The 13293-nt window shown below is 43.0% G+C and overlaps 1 long non-coding RNA gene across 1 annotated transcript; it reads right to left on the reverse strand.

Moving 5' to 3' along the window:
- Positions 1–757: 757 nt before the first annotated feature.
- LOC120962023 (uncharacterized) lies at positions 758–3757 on the reverse strand. The gene is made up of 4 exons (XR_005752756.2): positions 3511–3757; positions 2712–3375; positions 2403–2553; positions 758–2321 (listed from the first exon to the last, which is right to left on the reverse strand). It is a non-coding gene; the product is annotated as an uncharacterized lncRNA (long non-coding RNA).
- Positions 3758–13293: the final 9536 nt, after the last annotated feature.

The raw sequence follows: 13293 nt of genomic DNA on the forward strand, positions 1-13293 counted from the left end.
TCCAAAGCATGTCCGAGCAATGCCTTCAACAAGGTAATGACGTAAAAATTAACATCGCCATTGCCAGGTATAATCAACTCCGGTCGAACCTAGGCTTTCACCCCGAAGCTCTAGACCGGGTGCTCGAGTAGCACTACCATCGAAGTAACTCATGTATTGTCGCCACCGCTTTTCCGTGATCCCAGCAGCTACATGCGATGCGTCGCCTCTGCACAACCATCCCTCTGCATCAAGACGTCGTCCGTAGTTTTGCATCTCACTGCAGAAGTCAGCCATCGGATCTCGAGAGATGAACCCTCCGTAAGACCTTCGGATGACCACCACCGTTGTGGAGCCGTAGGAGGTCACTGCATACTCACCACCAAACGGCCGACCGGATCTGGCTTCACTCTTCAACTGCATCCTACCCTCTCTTCAATAACGAATAAAACTTCCTCGCAATACAGCTGCAGTTCAAGTAACCATTTTCTATTAAACCTTCAATCCTATATTGTACTACTACATTTCTGCAGACTTACACATGGAAGTTAGCAAATATGACTGGATTTTCAGAAATACGTGGGCCTCCACTGTGCTTGTTGCCACTGGATCAGACCTACACTTCCGATCAACCTAGATAAAAACATTAGAAGGAAAACAATAGATAAGCCACCGATGAATAGAGTGGATTCCAAAACCTTGCAGTATACTCGGAATCCATGGTGGAAAACATACTTGAGAAATTTACTAAATTGGCAAGGGTGCAGTAGAGGAGCAAATTACTTACAGGTGAACTAGAGCTCGCGGCGGTGGTGGATCTCGACGCCCACTGGTGCTGCCCCATTAACGAAATCCTGTATATGGCAGAAGCCTCTGGCTCTGAATCCTATCAATCTTTCCCATGGCAACGAGAGCATTACAGTCTTCTCCAGATAAAAGAAAAATAATGCTTGGGACTCCAACTTCATAGACACAGAGTTCCAATTGCCTGGAATACAAGACCGTCAGAATTCACTCACACCAGGGAACTACTGATGAACTAAAACCAATCACCACGACAAAAGCATTACAGATTTCTCCTTCTAACCTCTGGCTGTTTGTTTTTTTAGCTCTGCATGTTGCAGGCTTGCCAACTCTCTGCATAAGACCAAGAATCCTTCCCGTGTTACCCTTCCAAATCAATAGTCCCCAACTGTCAAGAGCTTTGCGGCAAACTCAGCTTAGCAACAATACAATCGATTATTCAGAGTCCTTTGTGCACAAAATATTTTAATTGAAAAGGATTAACTAAAGAAAGTACAGAGAGACTGATCCAAACTGCAGAGTAAATCTACTTCCAGATGCCTGAAGTATAGACGCCCGGGCTCCTGGCAAATAACTGTTGGGTGTCTAGGACACAGAACATAGCGCGTTGCACACAAGTGAATGATGAAGAAAACAGGACCGACCCTGCAAAAAAAAAGGAAGCAAACAGGACCTGCATGCTCTGTCTCAGACTCAACTCATCACCACACTTTCAGCACATAAAAGAAATCTCCACTTGCGTTGCATGGTTGGATGAAAAAGATGGTAGGCTACTAGCCTCCTCTTATTTATGGAGAAATATATACAATATGTCATTTCAGCTTCAAAAGATGTTTTTGTTTCATCGTCTTATCTGGCGTATATTTTCATTTCCAGTACAACATCTATCTGTCGTATATTATGTATATTACCAAGACAAAAACAACAGACTCTGCGCCGCAAAGACTATCTAGTGACAACACTGCGACACATGAAGGCATCGAGACAACAACGAAAAGAGCCTATTACGAGCGCCAGTGATCTAGAAGCGCATGACGATGGCCCTCCATTCGGAAATAACTGACATGGTTTTAGGAAAGCATCTCCAACTTGGCAACTCGGATGAGTCCTTGGGTAGTGAGCTAATTGTTCACTCTGAAACCTTCTCTAATAAAACACATCTACCGTACGTTATATTTGTTATTACTAGCTTAATTAGTTGCTGCTACTTTGCTGTATTTTCAGTGATCTTCTAACGGAAGGAACATCAAGATCATTCGTTGTGCATTTACATCATCTCGCACTGTACCTAGCCCCAAGACATACACATTCAGAACAGTGCACTACTTCGCCCTGCCTATCAACGCGCAGCCAAGCTGAAACTCGGAATACAAGAAAAAACACCAGCGATCCCACATAGTCATTCCAGGTTCAGATCATTTTGTTGCATCTTCTGGATTCCATGTCCGCCCATGTCTGCCTTGGCTTTCCATCACGACTCAATTTGCTATTGCATACTGTCCGAACTGGCCAGATCTGCACTTGTGTTGTACTTACACCTGAAGTAAGAATAAAGCTCAGAAGATGAACTACATTGGAGCTCCATTAAAACGTGACTGAAAGAGAGAAGGGGTGACTACCATCTGGAGAAGGCAGTCAGAGAATATTGCAGCAACCTCCCACTTTGGTCTGGCACTAAACAGTCCAACTGAAGATGCTCGTGCATCCAGCTTGTTCTGTTGCCCGGGTTAGGCTTTGGAATCATCTTGTGAGAGGACTTATCCATGCTACCTTAGGAAGTTGAGGAAATAAGAAAAGCTTCAGGAGTCAGGAAACAGATCAAGATTAGCCAGAACAAATCAAAAACCAGGCAGAGAAATGCAAACAATCCATTTGGCTAACAAAGCTTGATTCACCAAAACATAAAAAAATGCATGACTTGCACACACCTAAGCTTTGTCTCCTCAATTAGGAGGACCTCCGATTGGCTCTGCAGCGGATTAGACACCTCAACTTGTTTGTTTGAAGGGCTCTTACCTCTTGAGAACCTCGTTTTCTGATTTCAAGTGCATTTCAACGTCTCCTCCACACAGTGCCTGAATGCACAGGAAGAAGATTGCTTAACATTTGGATTCATACATACAGAATTACATATACATACCCACGCACACTAGGGGAAGCGGGCAAATAGTCAACCTGCTACTGCCAACAGGGATGTTAACAAGGGCCAAAAACGTGTTTCGACAGACATAACTGCAAGCTCTACATTAGAGATAACTGCTCAGAGTTTCTTCCCTTAATCATAAATTCACATTCCTTTTGAAAATGAATATGAAAAAGTTGTGGCATTCTCTTCTTGAAATGAATAAAATAACCCACGTCATTCGATAGAAGAGAACCTAAACAGTCAAGTTTGATTGATACTTATGCTCTTCAGTTTTCAGAGTCCACGTATCTCTCCCTTTTGCTCTGAAACTTTCTCTGTTTAGGAAACAGAAGCTTTGTACTTACTCCTTGCACTCCGTTCTACAGAGTACAGACTCACAGGTAGAAATTAACAAATGTGGGCCTGTTCGTGCCTTCTCCACGGCTGCTGTTGCCACATGGTCGGACCTAAACTTTGATAAAAAAAATATATGAAAAAAACACGGATTTGCAGAGCAAGGTCCAAAACTCCATGGCAGGAAAATATAGCTGATCAAAACATTGAAGCGGAGCGGTTGGGTCAGAAGGCATCAGTAGACTTACATTACAGATGAACTGGATCTCCACGATCGCCTCATGGTAGGTTGCTGCAACAGCCTCCGACTCCCCATTGCTTTGGTTACAAGGTCACGCCCGATAGGAAAGCCCCAGATTCAAATTACAGGGAACTCTAGATTGCCTGGAATACACCACCGTCAGGCTTTACTTGCACCGCCAGACAAAAACACAACTCATCTCTCCGGAATCTGTTTATTTGCTTTAGCTCTCGCGCCTTCACAAGTCGACCCCAGCTCTGCATCAAACGTTAAGTTAAAAGTATCCACGTAAAAAAAAAGTAAAAAGAGAATCCATTGGTCCATATTAGAGAATATCGTGGTAATAAGATATCTACTCGGTGATAAAGCATAACTCATACAGTATAATGCGACAGAGCACACAAAGGAAGTATGAATAGACACCAACAGGTCATCACGAATATTGCAAAAGCATGTGCAAATAAAGACATAACTAAGAGGAACGAATATTTACTTTTGGGAGTTTCATACCTCTCATTCTTCTGGTTCATAATGTAACGTGACTTTTTGGATGTGAGAAACAAGGCCAGCATCTTCCCCATGGCACCTCTCGATCAGAATAGGACAGCCCCAAATGTAGAGTTCCTTTAAGGCTGTAAGGTGTTGTATGCTTTCAGGCAAAGACGTCAGGTTGGGGCAATCCATGATGATTAATTCTTCTAAGGAAATGAGTTCTTGTATCCATTCTGGCAGTACATGTAGGCGTTGGCACTCCTTCAAACATAGGACTCTGAGAGCGGTAAGCTTCTTCATGCTTTCAGGCAAAGAAGTCAGGTTGGGGCAATCGATGATGTGAAATTTTTGCAGGGAAACTATCTGTCCTAGGCTTTCTGGCAAAGTTGTCAGGTTGGGACAATCAATGATTTCAAAATCTTGTAGGGAAGTGAGCAGCCCTATCCATTCCGGCAATATTTCCCAGCCTTTGCACCCCCACAGCTGTAGCAGTTTCAGAGCAGTAAGGTTCTTCATGCTTTATGGTAAAGATGTTAGCTTGGGACAATCCTTGATGACAACACGTTGCAGGGAAATGAAGCACCCCAACCATTTCGGTAGTGACTCCAATTCCTTCAATGAATTCAAAGTTAGGCTTTTCAGAGAGGTGAAGCATCTAATGACATCTGGCAATGCCCTCAAGACGTTGCTGGACTCAACTTGAAATACTTCAAGGGTGGGGAAGTGATGAAGCCTATCCCAATTGTCTGGAGAAAAACTGCAGTTATTTATTACCATATCAAAAGGAAGTGCAGAAGATGAAAGCTTCCCAAATCCTCCTTCTGCAATAATCTCATCAGTGTTTTCCAAGTACCAAATCATACTTCTTGGCGGATATGGCAGAAACTTCAATTTTGGGCAGTTCGACACACACAAAGAGTGCAAATTAGGAATTAAGAACTCTTCATTTTCTTCACCAGACCTTGTTGTCCACAATTCAGTTAAATTCTCCATCAACTCCAACATTATCGATCTTAATTTTACACAGGGTCTGCCCTGCCCAAAGAATTCATTGCCTATTTTCCTGATGTTGGGCATTTTCTGCATACATATGCTTCTTAAATTTGGCAGCTGCCCAAATGGAGGAAGAGTATCACATGTTCCTAAATCACAAAGGCTGAGGTAGGTCAGAGAAGGGAGGTAGGAAGAGATGTCACATATCCATTTAGGGAAATCCTTGCTCATATACCCCTTTATACGAAAATAATCAAGAGGCCGGGGAGGTGCACTAGTAGAAAAAGAGGCTTCCATACGCCCCCATTAGTCCCCAAAATAATCGAACCGTGACAAAAGGGGTCTTTAGTCGCGGTTCGGGAGGAGACCCGCGACCAACTATCTGGGCCCAGCGCGCTGGGTCGACAGCTGGCGGACGGGAGGGGCTTTAGTCCCGGTTGGCCTGGCCAACCGGGACTAAAGGTCCCCAAGGCCTTTAGTCGCGGTTGGCTAGGCCAACCGGGACTAAAGGCCCATCCCTATATATAGGACTCAGCTCACTTCACTTCACTCAGCTCACTTCATAATATTCAGAAGGGGGTGGTGGGTTTGCTTTTGGTTCCTCCTATGCACACAAGGTGTTTGATGAAATGCCCGAGAGCCTGAAACAAACATGATATGAAGTGTCCGAGCCACACTTGAGCTTTCTCATTTATTTTTCCTCCGCGATCGCGGTTAGCAACTTGAACCTTTCATGTGTCATTGATAAAATATGCATGTGTGTAGTTCATTGTTTAATTTGTATTATTTCTAGCTAGTTAGTTTAACAAATGCATGATGGTTAATTATATACTTTATATAATAATAATGCAGATGAATCGGCAATGGATGTACGGTCCCCGACTCTCCGGCGAGTTCACTACGGGTTTGAAAGATTTCCTCGTAGTGGCAAATGCGAACAAGCAGCAAGGTTTTATTATCTGTCCATGTGCTGTCTGTAAGAATCAGAAGGGTTACTCCTCCTCAAGAGATGTTCACATGCACCTGCTTCGGCACGGTTTCATGCGAAGCTATAATTGTTGGACCAAGCATGGAGAAAGAGGGGTTAGAATGGAAGAAGATGAAGAAGGGGATGATATCGATGACAACTATCATGATCATTTCGGTGATACTTTCATGGAGGATGATGCTGAAGGTGGGGAAGGGTTAGGTGAAGGTGAAGAAGAGGCACATGATGAGCCCGCTGATGATCTTGGTCGGACCATTGCTGATGCACGGAGACGCTGCGAAACTGACAAGGATAGGGAGAATTTGGATCGCATGTTAGAGGATCACAAAAAGTCGTTGTATCCAGGATGCGATAATAGTCTGAAAAAGCTGGGCTGCACACTGGATTTGCTAAAATGGAAGGCACAGGAAGGTGTAGGTGACTCATCATTTGAAAATTTGCTGAAAATGTTGAAGAATATGTTTCCGAAGAATAACGAGTTGCCCGCCAGTACGTACGAAGCAAAGAAGGTTGTCTGCCCTCTAGGTTTAGAGGTTCTGAAGATACATGCATGCATTAACGACTGCATCCTCTACCGCGGTGTATACGAGAATTTGAATGAATGCCCTGTATGCACTGCATTGCGTTATAAGATCAGAGGCGATGACCCTGGTGACGATGTTGAGGGCGAGAAACCCAGGAAGAGGGTTCCCGCCAAGGTGATGTGGTATGCTCCTATAATACCACGGTTGAAACGTCTGTTCAGGAACAAAAAGCATGCCAAGTCGTTGCGATGGCACAAAGAGGACCGTAAGTCCGACAGGGAGTTGAGACACACCGCTGATGGAACGCAATGGAGAAAGATCGACAGAGTGTTCAAAGATTTTGCAGCTGACGCAAGGAACATAAGATTTGGTCTAAGTACTGATGGCATGAATCCTTTTGGCGAGCAGAGCTCCAGCCATAGCACCTGGCCCGTGGCTCTATGCATCTACAACCTTCCTCCTTGGTTGTGCATGAAGCGGAAGTTCATTATGATGCCAGTGCTCATCCAAGGTCCAAAGCAACCCGGGAACGACATCGATGTGTACCTAAGGCCATTAGTTGATGAACTTTTACAGTTGTGGGCCAGACCTGGTGTACGTGTCTGGGATGAGCACAAAGGAGAGGAATTTGACCTACGAGCGTTGCTTTTTGTAACCATCAATGATTGGCCTGCTCTCAGTAACCTTTCGGGACAGACAAATAAGTGATACAATGCATGCACGCACTGCTTACATGAGACTGAAAGTGTACGTTTGGTTAATTGTAAGAAGAACGTGTACCTGGGTCATCGTCGATTTCTTCCCCGAAATCATAACGTAAGAAAGAAAGGCAAGCATTTCAACGGCAAGGCAGATCACCGGCCGAAGCCTGCGGAACGTACTGGTGCTGAGATATTTGATATGGTCAAGGATTTGAAAGTCATCTTTGGAAAGGGTCCTGGCGGACAATCAGTTCCGCGGGGAGTTGACGGGCACGCACCCATGTGGAAGAAGAAATCTATATTTTGGGAGCTAGAATATTGAAAAGTCCTAGATGTCCGCTCTGCAATCGACGTGATGCATGTTACGAAGAATATTTGCGTGAACCTGCTAAGCTTCTTGGGCGTGTATGGGAAGACAAATGATACAAAGGAAGCACGGCAGGACCAGCAACTTTTGAAAGACCCAGATGACCGGCATCCGGAATGGTTTCAAGGTCGTGCCAGCTACGCACTTACCAAAGAAGAGAAGGTCATTTTTTTTGAATGCCTGAGCAGTATGAAGGTCCCGTCTGGCTTCTCGTCGAATATAAAGGGAATAATAAACATGGCGGAGAAAAAGTTCCAAAACCTGAAGTCTCACGACTGCCACGTGATTATGACACAATTGCTTCCGATTGCTTTGAGGGGGCTCCTACCGGAAAATGTTCGAGTAGCCATTGTGAAGCTATGTGCATTCCTCAATGCAATCTCTCAGAAGGTAATCAATCCAGAAGATCTACCACGGTTACAGAACGATGTGGTCCAATGCCTTGTCAGTTTCGAGTTGGTGTTCCCACCATCCTTCTTCGATATTATGACGCACCTCCTGCTCCACCTAGTCGAAGAGATTTCCATTCTCGATCCTGTATTTCTACACAATATGTTCCCCTTTGAGAGGTTCATGGGAGTATTAAAGAAATATGTTCGTAACCGTGCTAGGCCAGAAGGAAGCATCGTCAAGGGCTATGGAAATGAGGAGGTAATTGAGTTCTGTATTGACTATGTTCCTGACCTTAAGCCGATTGGTATTCCTCAATCGCGGCACGAGGGGAGACTAAGTGGAAAAGGCAAGATCGGAAGGAAATCCACGATATGTATGGACGGTCATTCTATGACTGAAGCACACCAGACAGTTCTGCAAAATTCCAGCTTGGTGGCTCTGTACTTCGAGCAACACAAGAATATTTTACGCTCGGACAACCCGGGGAAGCCTGAATCCTGGATTAGAAAGGCCCACATGGAGACTTTCGGCAGTTGGTTGCGAAAACATTTAATGAATGACAATGATGTTGGAGATCAGCTATACATGTTGGCCAAGAAACCATCTTCGACTATAACGATTTTCCAAGGGTACGAGATAAATGGGAATACATTTTACACCATCGCCCAAGATAAAAAGAGCACCAACCAAAACAGTGGTGTCCGCTTTGATGCAGCAACCGAGAATGGGCGAAAGGTCACATATTATGGTTACATAGAGGAGATATGGGAACTTGACTATGGACCCTCCTTTAAGGTCCCTTTGTTCCGGTGCAAATGGTTCAAGCTAACAGGAGGTGGGGTAAAGGTGGACAAGCAATACGGAATGACAATGGTGGATTTCAACAATCTTGGTTACCTTGACGAACCATTCGTCCTTGCCAAAGATGTCGCTCAGGTTTTTTATTTGAAGGACATGAGTAGCAAACCGAGGAAACGGAAAGATAAGAAAACGATCAGTACATCATGCGATGATCCAAAGCGCCACATTGTTCTTTCAGGGAAAAGAAACATCGTGGGAGTGGAGGACAAGACAGACATGTCAGAAGATTATAATATGTTTGGTGAAATTCCGCCCTTCAAAGTGAACACTGACCCAAGCATTAAGTTAAATGATGAGGATGCTCCATGGATACGGCACAATCGTAAGCAAGCAGGGACACAAGGGAAGAATTGATGTGTAATAATTTATTGTACCAAACTTTGTTGAATGGATCATGTGAATTAAAACGTACGATGGCGAATCCGGATGATTTGTATTTGATATATTATGTCTATTTTTAAGATTTTAAAATGAATTAGTTTTATTTTATTGAATTTTTTGATATATTATTTCTATTTTTAAGATTTTAAAATGAATTAGTTCTATTTTTCTGGATTTTCTGATATATTATTTCTATTTTTAAGATTTTAAAATGAATTAGTTTAATTTTATTGAATTTTTTGATATATTATTTCTATTTTTAAGAATTTAAAATGAATTAGTTTTATTTTTCTGATTTTTTGATATATTATTTCTATTTTTAAGATTTTAAACTGAATTAGTTTTATTTTTCTGATTTTTTATATATTATTTCTATTTTTAAGATTTTAAAATGAATTAGTTTTATTTTTCTGAATTTTTTGATATATTATTTCTATTTTTAAGAATTTAAAATGAATTAGTTTTATTTTTCTGGATTTTTTGATATATTATTTCTATTTTTAAGAATTTAAAATGAATTAGTTTTATTTTTCTGAATTTTTTGATATATTATTTCTATTTTTAAGATTTTAAAATGAATTAGTTTTATTTTTCTGGATTTTTTGATATATTATTTCTATTTTTAAGATTTTAAAATGAATTAGTTTTATTTTTCTGAATTTTTTGATCTATTATTTCTATTTTTAAGATTTTAAAATGAATTAGTTTTATTTTTCTGGATTTTTTGATATATTATTTCTATTTTCTGAAAAGTATATGAAAAATGACCTTTAGTAGCGGTTCGTGACACGAACCGCGACTAAAGGCTCTTTCCGCGCGGGAACGAAAGCGGCGCGAAAGAACCTTTAGTCCCGGTTGGGGAGACCAACCGCGACTAAAGGTACCCTTTAGTCGCGGTTGGTGTCCCCAACCGGGACTAAAGGTACCTTTAGTAGCGGTTGGCATCCCCAACCGGGACTAAAGGCCCTGTCTATATATACAGCACTTTGCGTTTTCCGCCACCTTCCATTCTCCTCTCGACGCCGAAGCCCTGCCCCGACGCCGATCGACGCCGACGCCGCCAAGCTGCTGCCCCGACGCCGATCGACGCCGACGCGCTGCCCCGACGCCGCCGCCCCTGCCCCAGTGAGCTCCGCCGCCCCCCACTTCCCCTGCCCTGCGCGCCGCCGCCCCTGCCCCAGTGAGCTCCGCCGCCGCCCCTGCCCTGCCCCTGCGCCTCGCTGCCGCCCCTGCCCTACCCTAGTGAGCTCCGCCGCCGCCCCCGCCCTGCCCCTGCGCCTCGCTGCCGCCCCTGCCGTGCCCCTGCCCGCCGCCCGCCGCCCCTGCCCCTGCCCTGCCCGCCACCCGCCGCCGCCTGCCTGCCGTCCTCCGCCTCCCGCCGCCGCCTACCGTCCTCCGCCTCCCGCCGCCGCCTGCCGTCCTCCGCCTCCCGCCGCCGCCGCCACAAACGAAGGAAAAAACAAAAGAAAAGAAAAACAAAGAAAACAAAGAAAAACAAAAGAAAAACAAAGAAAACAAAACAAAGAAAAACAAAGAAAACAAAACAAAAACAAAAGAAAAACAAAAGAAAACAAAGAAAAACAAAAGAAAAACAAAGAAAACAAAACAAAGAAAAACAAAGTAAAACAAAGAAAACAAAACAAAAGAAAACAAAACAAAAACAAAACAAAACAAAACAAAAACAAAGAAAACAAAACAAAAACAAACGAAAAACAGAAGAAAACAAAGAAAAACAAAAGAAAAACAAAGAAAACAAAACAAAGAAAAACAAAGAAAAACAAAAGAAAAACAAAGAAAACAAAACAAAAACAAAAGAAGACAAAGAAAAACAAAGAAAACAAAACAAAGAAAAACAAAGAAAACGAAACAAAACAAAACAAAAACAAAATAAAACAAAAGAAAAACAAAGAAAACAAAACAAAAACAAAAGAAAAACAAAAGAAAAACAAAGAAAACAAAACAAAGAAAAACAAAAGAAAAACAAAGAAAACAAAACAAAAACAAAAGAAAAACAAAAGAAAAACAAAAGAAAACAAAGAAAAACAAAAGAAAAACAAAGAAAACAAAAGAAAACAAAAGAAAAACAAAACAAAACAAAACAAAACAAAACAAAAAGAAAAACAAAGAAAACAAAACAAAACAAACCAATGCAAAGGAATGAAATCAAGAAAATCGAGAAAGAAACAAAGAAAACCAATGAAACCTAGAAAAACAAAATAAGAAAAGGAAGAAGAAAAGGAAGAAGAAAAGGAAAAACAAAATAAGAAAAGGAAAAAGAAAAGAGAAAAGAAAAGGAAAAACAAAATACTTGGCAGCGCTAAACAAAAACTTCTATGCAAATTAGTGCTAAATAATCTTATTTTTTAATTCCTCCTCCTCTATGTCCCCTTAATCTTATTTTTTAATTCCTTTATACTTAAAGAATTTTTACTACATGCAGGAGTGACATATGGCGGACGATAGAGCCGAGCCGCTTAGGGATCCGGAGGCTGAACATTATTTAATGGGCATCATCAACAACGAAATTCCTTATGTGCCGGGCTCAGAATATGAGCAAGAAGAGGATGTAGTCTCTTCTTTTCTGAACCTTGACGGTGGAACAGACATTGTCGATGATCAAGAAGGTGAAGGGACGGACATTGTCGACGGAGGTCAACCGTCAACAAACGACGATCTCGAATTGCAAGTAGCAACCACCTCCGGCGAGGTATATATATACATTGAGCCTCTCGTGATACAAACTTACTGAAATGTGAATACATATGTATTAACGCGCGCGACTCTCTTTCTTTTTTTAGCCCTCGGCCGGATCGAGTACGACAAAGCGTGGCAAATCCAAGGCGATGAAAACAGGAGAAACATATGCCATTGAGTTTTCAGTGAAACCGGCAAGCCCCTACAGCACACCTCAAAGTTTATCAACCAATGCGGAGTCGTTGTTAGAGACAACGTCCCGATCACCGTCCAGGAATGGAAGGAGCCAAAGAAGGCACGTCTTGGTTTCAGTTTTGTCGACAAGAGAACGAAAAAGGATTGCTGGAGAAAGCTTATGGAACATTTCATTCTACCTCCGGAATACAACAAAGTCGATGAATTCGGTAACGAGGTTCCGGGTGGACGTGAGAGGAGGAGGCTAGTTAAAGAGTTCGCTCTTCAGAAGATGGGCGAAGCATTCCGGAACTTCCAGAAAAATTTAACCCGTGACTATGTCAACAAGGGCAAGACTCCGGATTTCAATGGACAACATGAGAAACTGAAAGATGATTGGCCAAAATTTGTGAGGCAAAAGCAATCGGAGCATTTCAAGGAAATATCAAAAAAAAAATAAGGATAATGCGAGTAAGAAAAAGTTCCATCATATTATGGGGCCAGGAGGATACCGCCTTTCGGAGCCTAAGTGGCAGAAGATGGAGGAGGACCTGAGGGTGCGAGGAATCCCTCTAGGTACAGAGGGATGGGACCCAAGGGCCAAAAGCTGGTGGTACGGGCATGGGGGATCGCTAGACCCGGAGACAGGGGTGTGTGTTCACCGGAAGAAAAAGTTTGCTCCCACCCAAGCCCTTATTGACGCAATGACCCAAGCTCAAGGGGGCTTGATCAAGTTCAACAGAGAGAAAGACGCACTGACAACAGCCCTCGGGAATGATGAACACGGAGGACGTGTACGAGGCAAAGGCAAAGTTCCGTGGAAAGTAGGGTTTTCCCAGGACAATGACCCGTACTGTTACAGAACCCGTAAGAGAAAGACGGATCGGGATGCAGATCTTATGGCGAAGTTTGCATCAGAACTCCATGAGTTGAAGCAGACCGTGCATGAACTAGTACAAGAAAAATCGGCTGCAGGGCCGCATGAAGATCATGAAGCGGATCGCGGAAGCCAGCAGCGGAGAAGCAGCGTGGCTTCCACGGATGCCCCGCCTGGTGCTAGTGCACCGATGATCGAGATTCGTGCACCGGAGCCTCACTACCCCGTGGATGATGTAAAGGAGATGAAATAATGTGATCTGCATTATCCCGTGGGGAACGTTTCCACGAAGGTAGCTAGCGGCAGTGCTTTACCCTGTACACCTGGAGCACTCCACCACAACAA

Source organism: Aegilops tauschii, chromosome 3 (assembly GCF_002575655.3).
Source record: "Aegilops tauschii subsp. strangulata cultivar AL8/78 chromosome 3, Aet v6.0, whole genome shotgun sequence".
Classification (NCBI taxonomy): Eukaryota; Viridiplantae; Streptophyta; class Magnoliopsida; order Poales; family Poaceae; genus Aegilops; species Aegilops tauschii.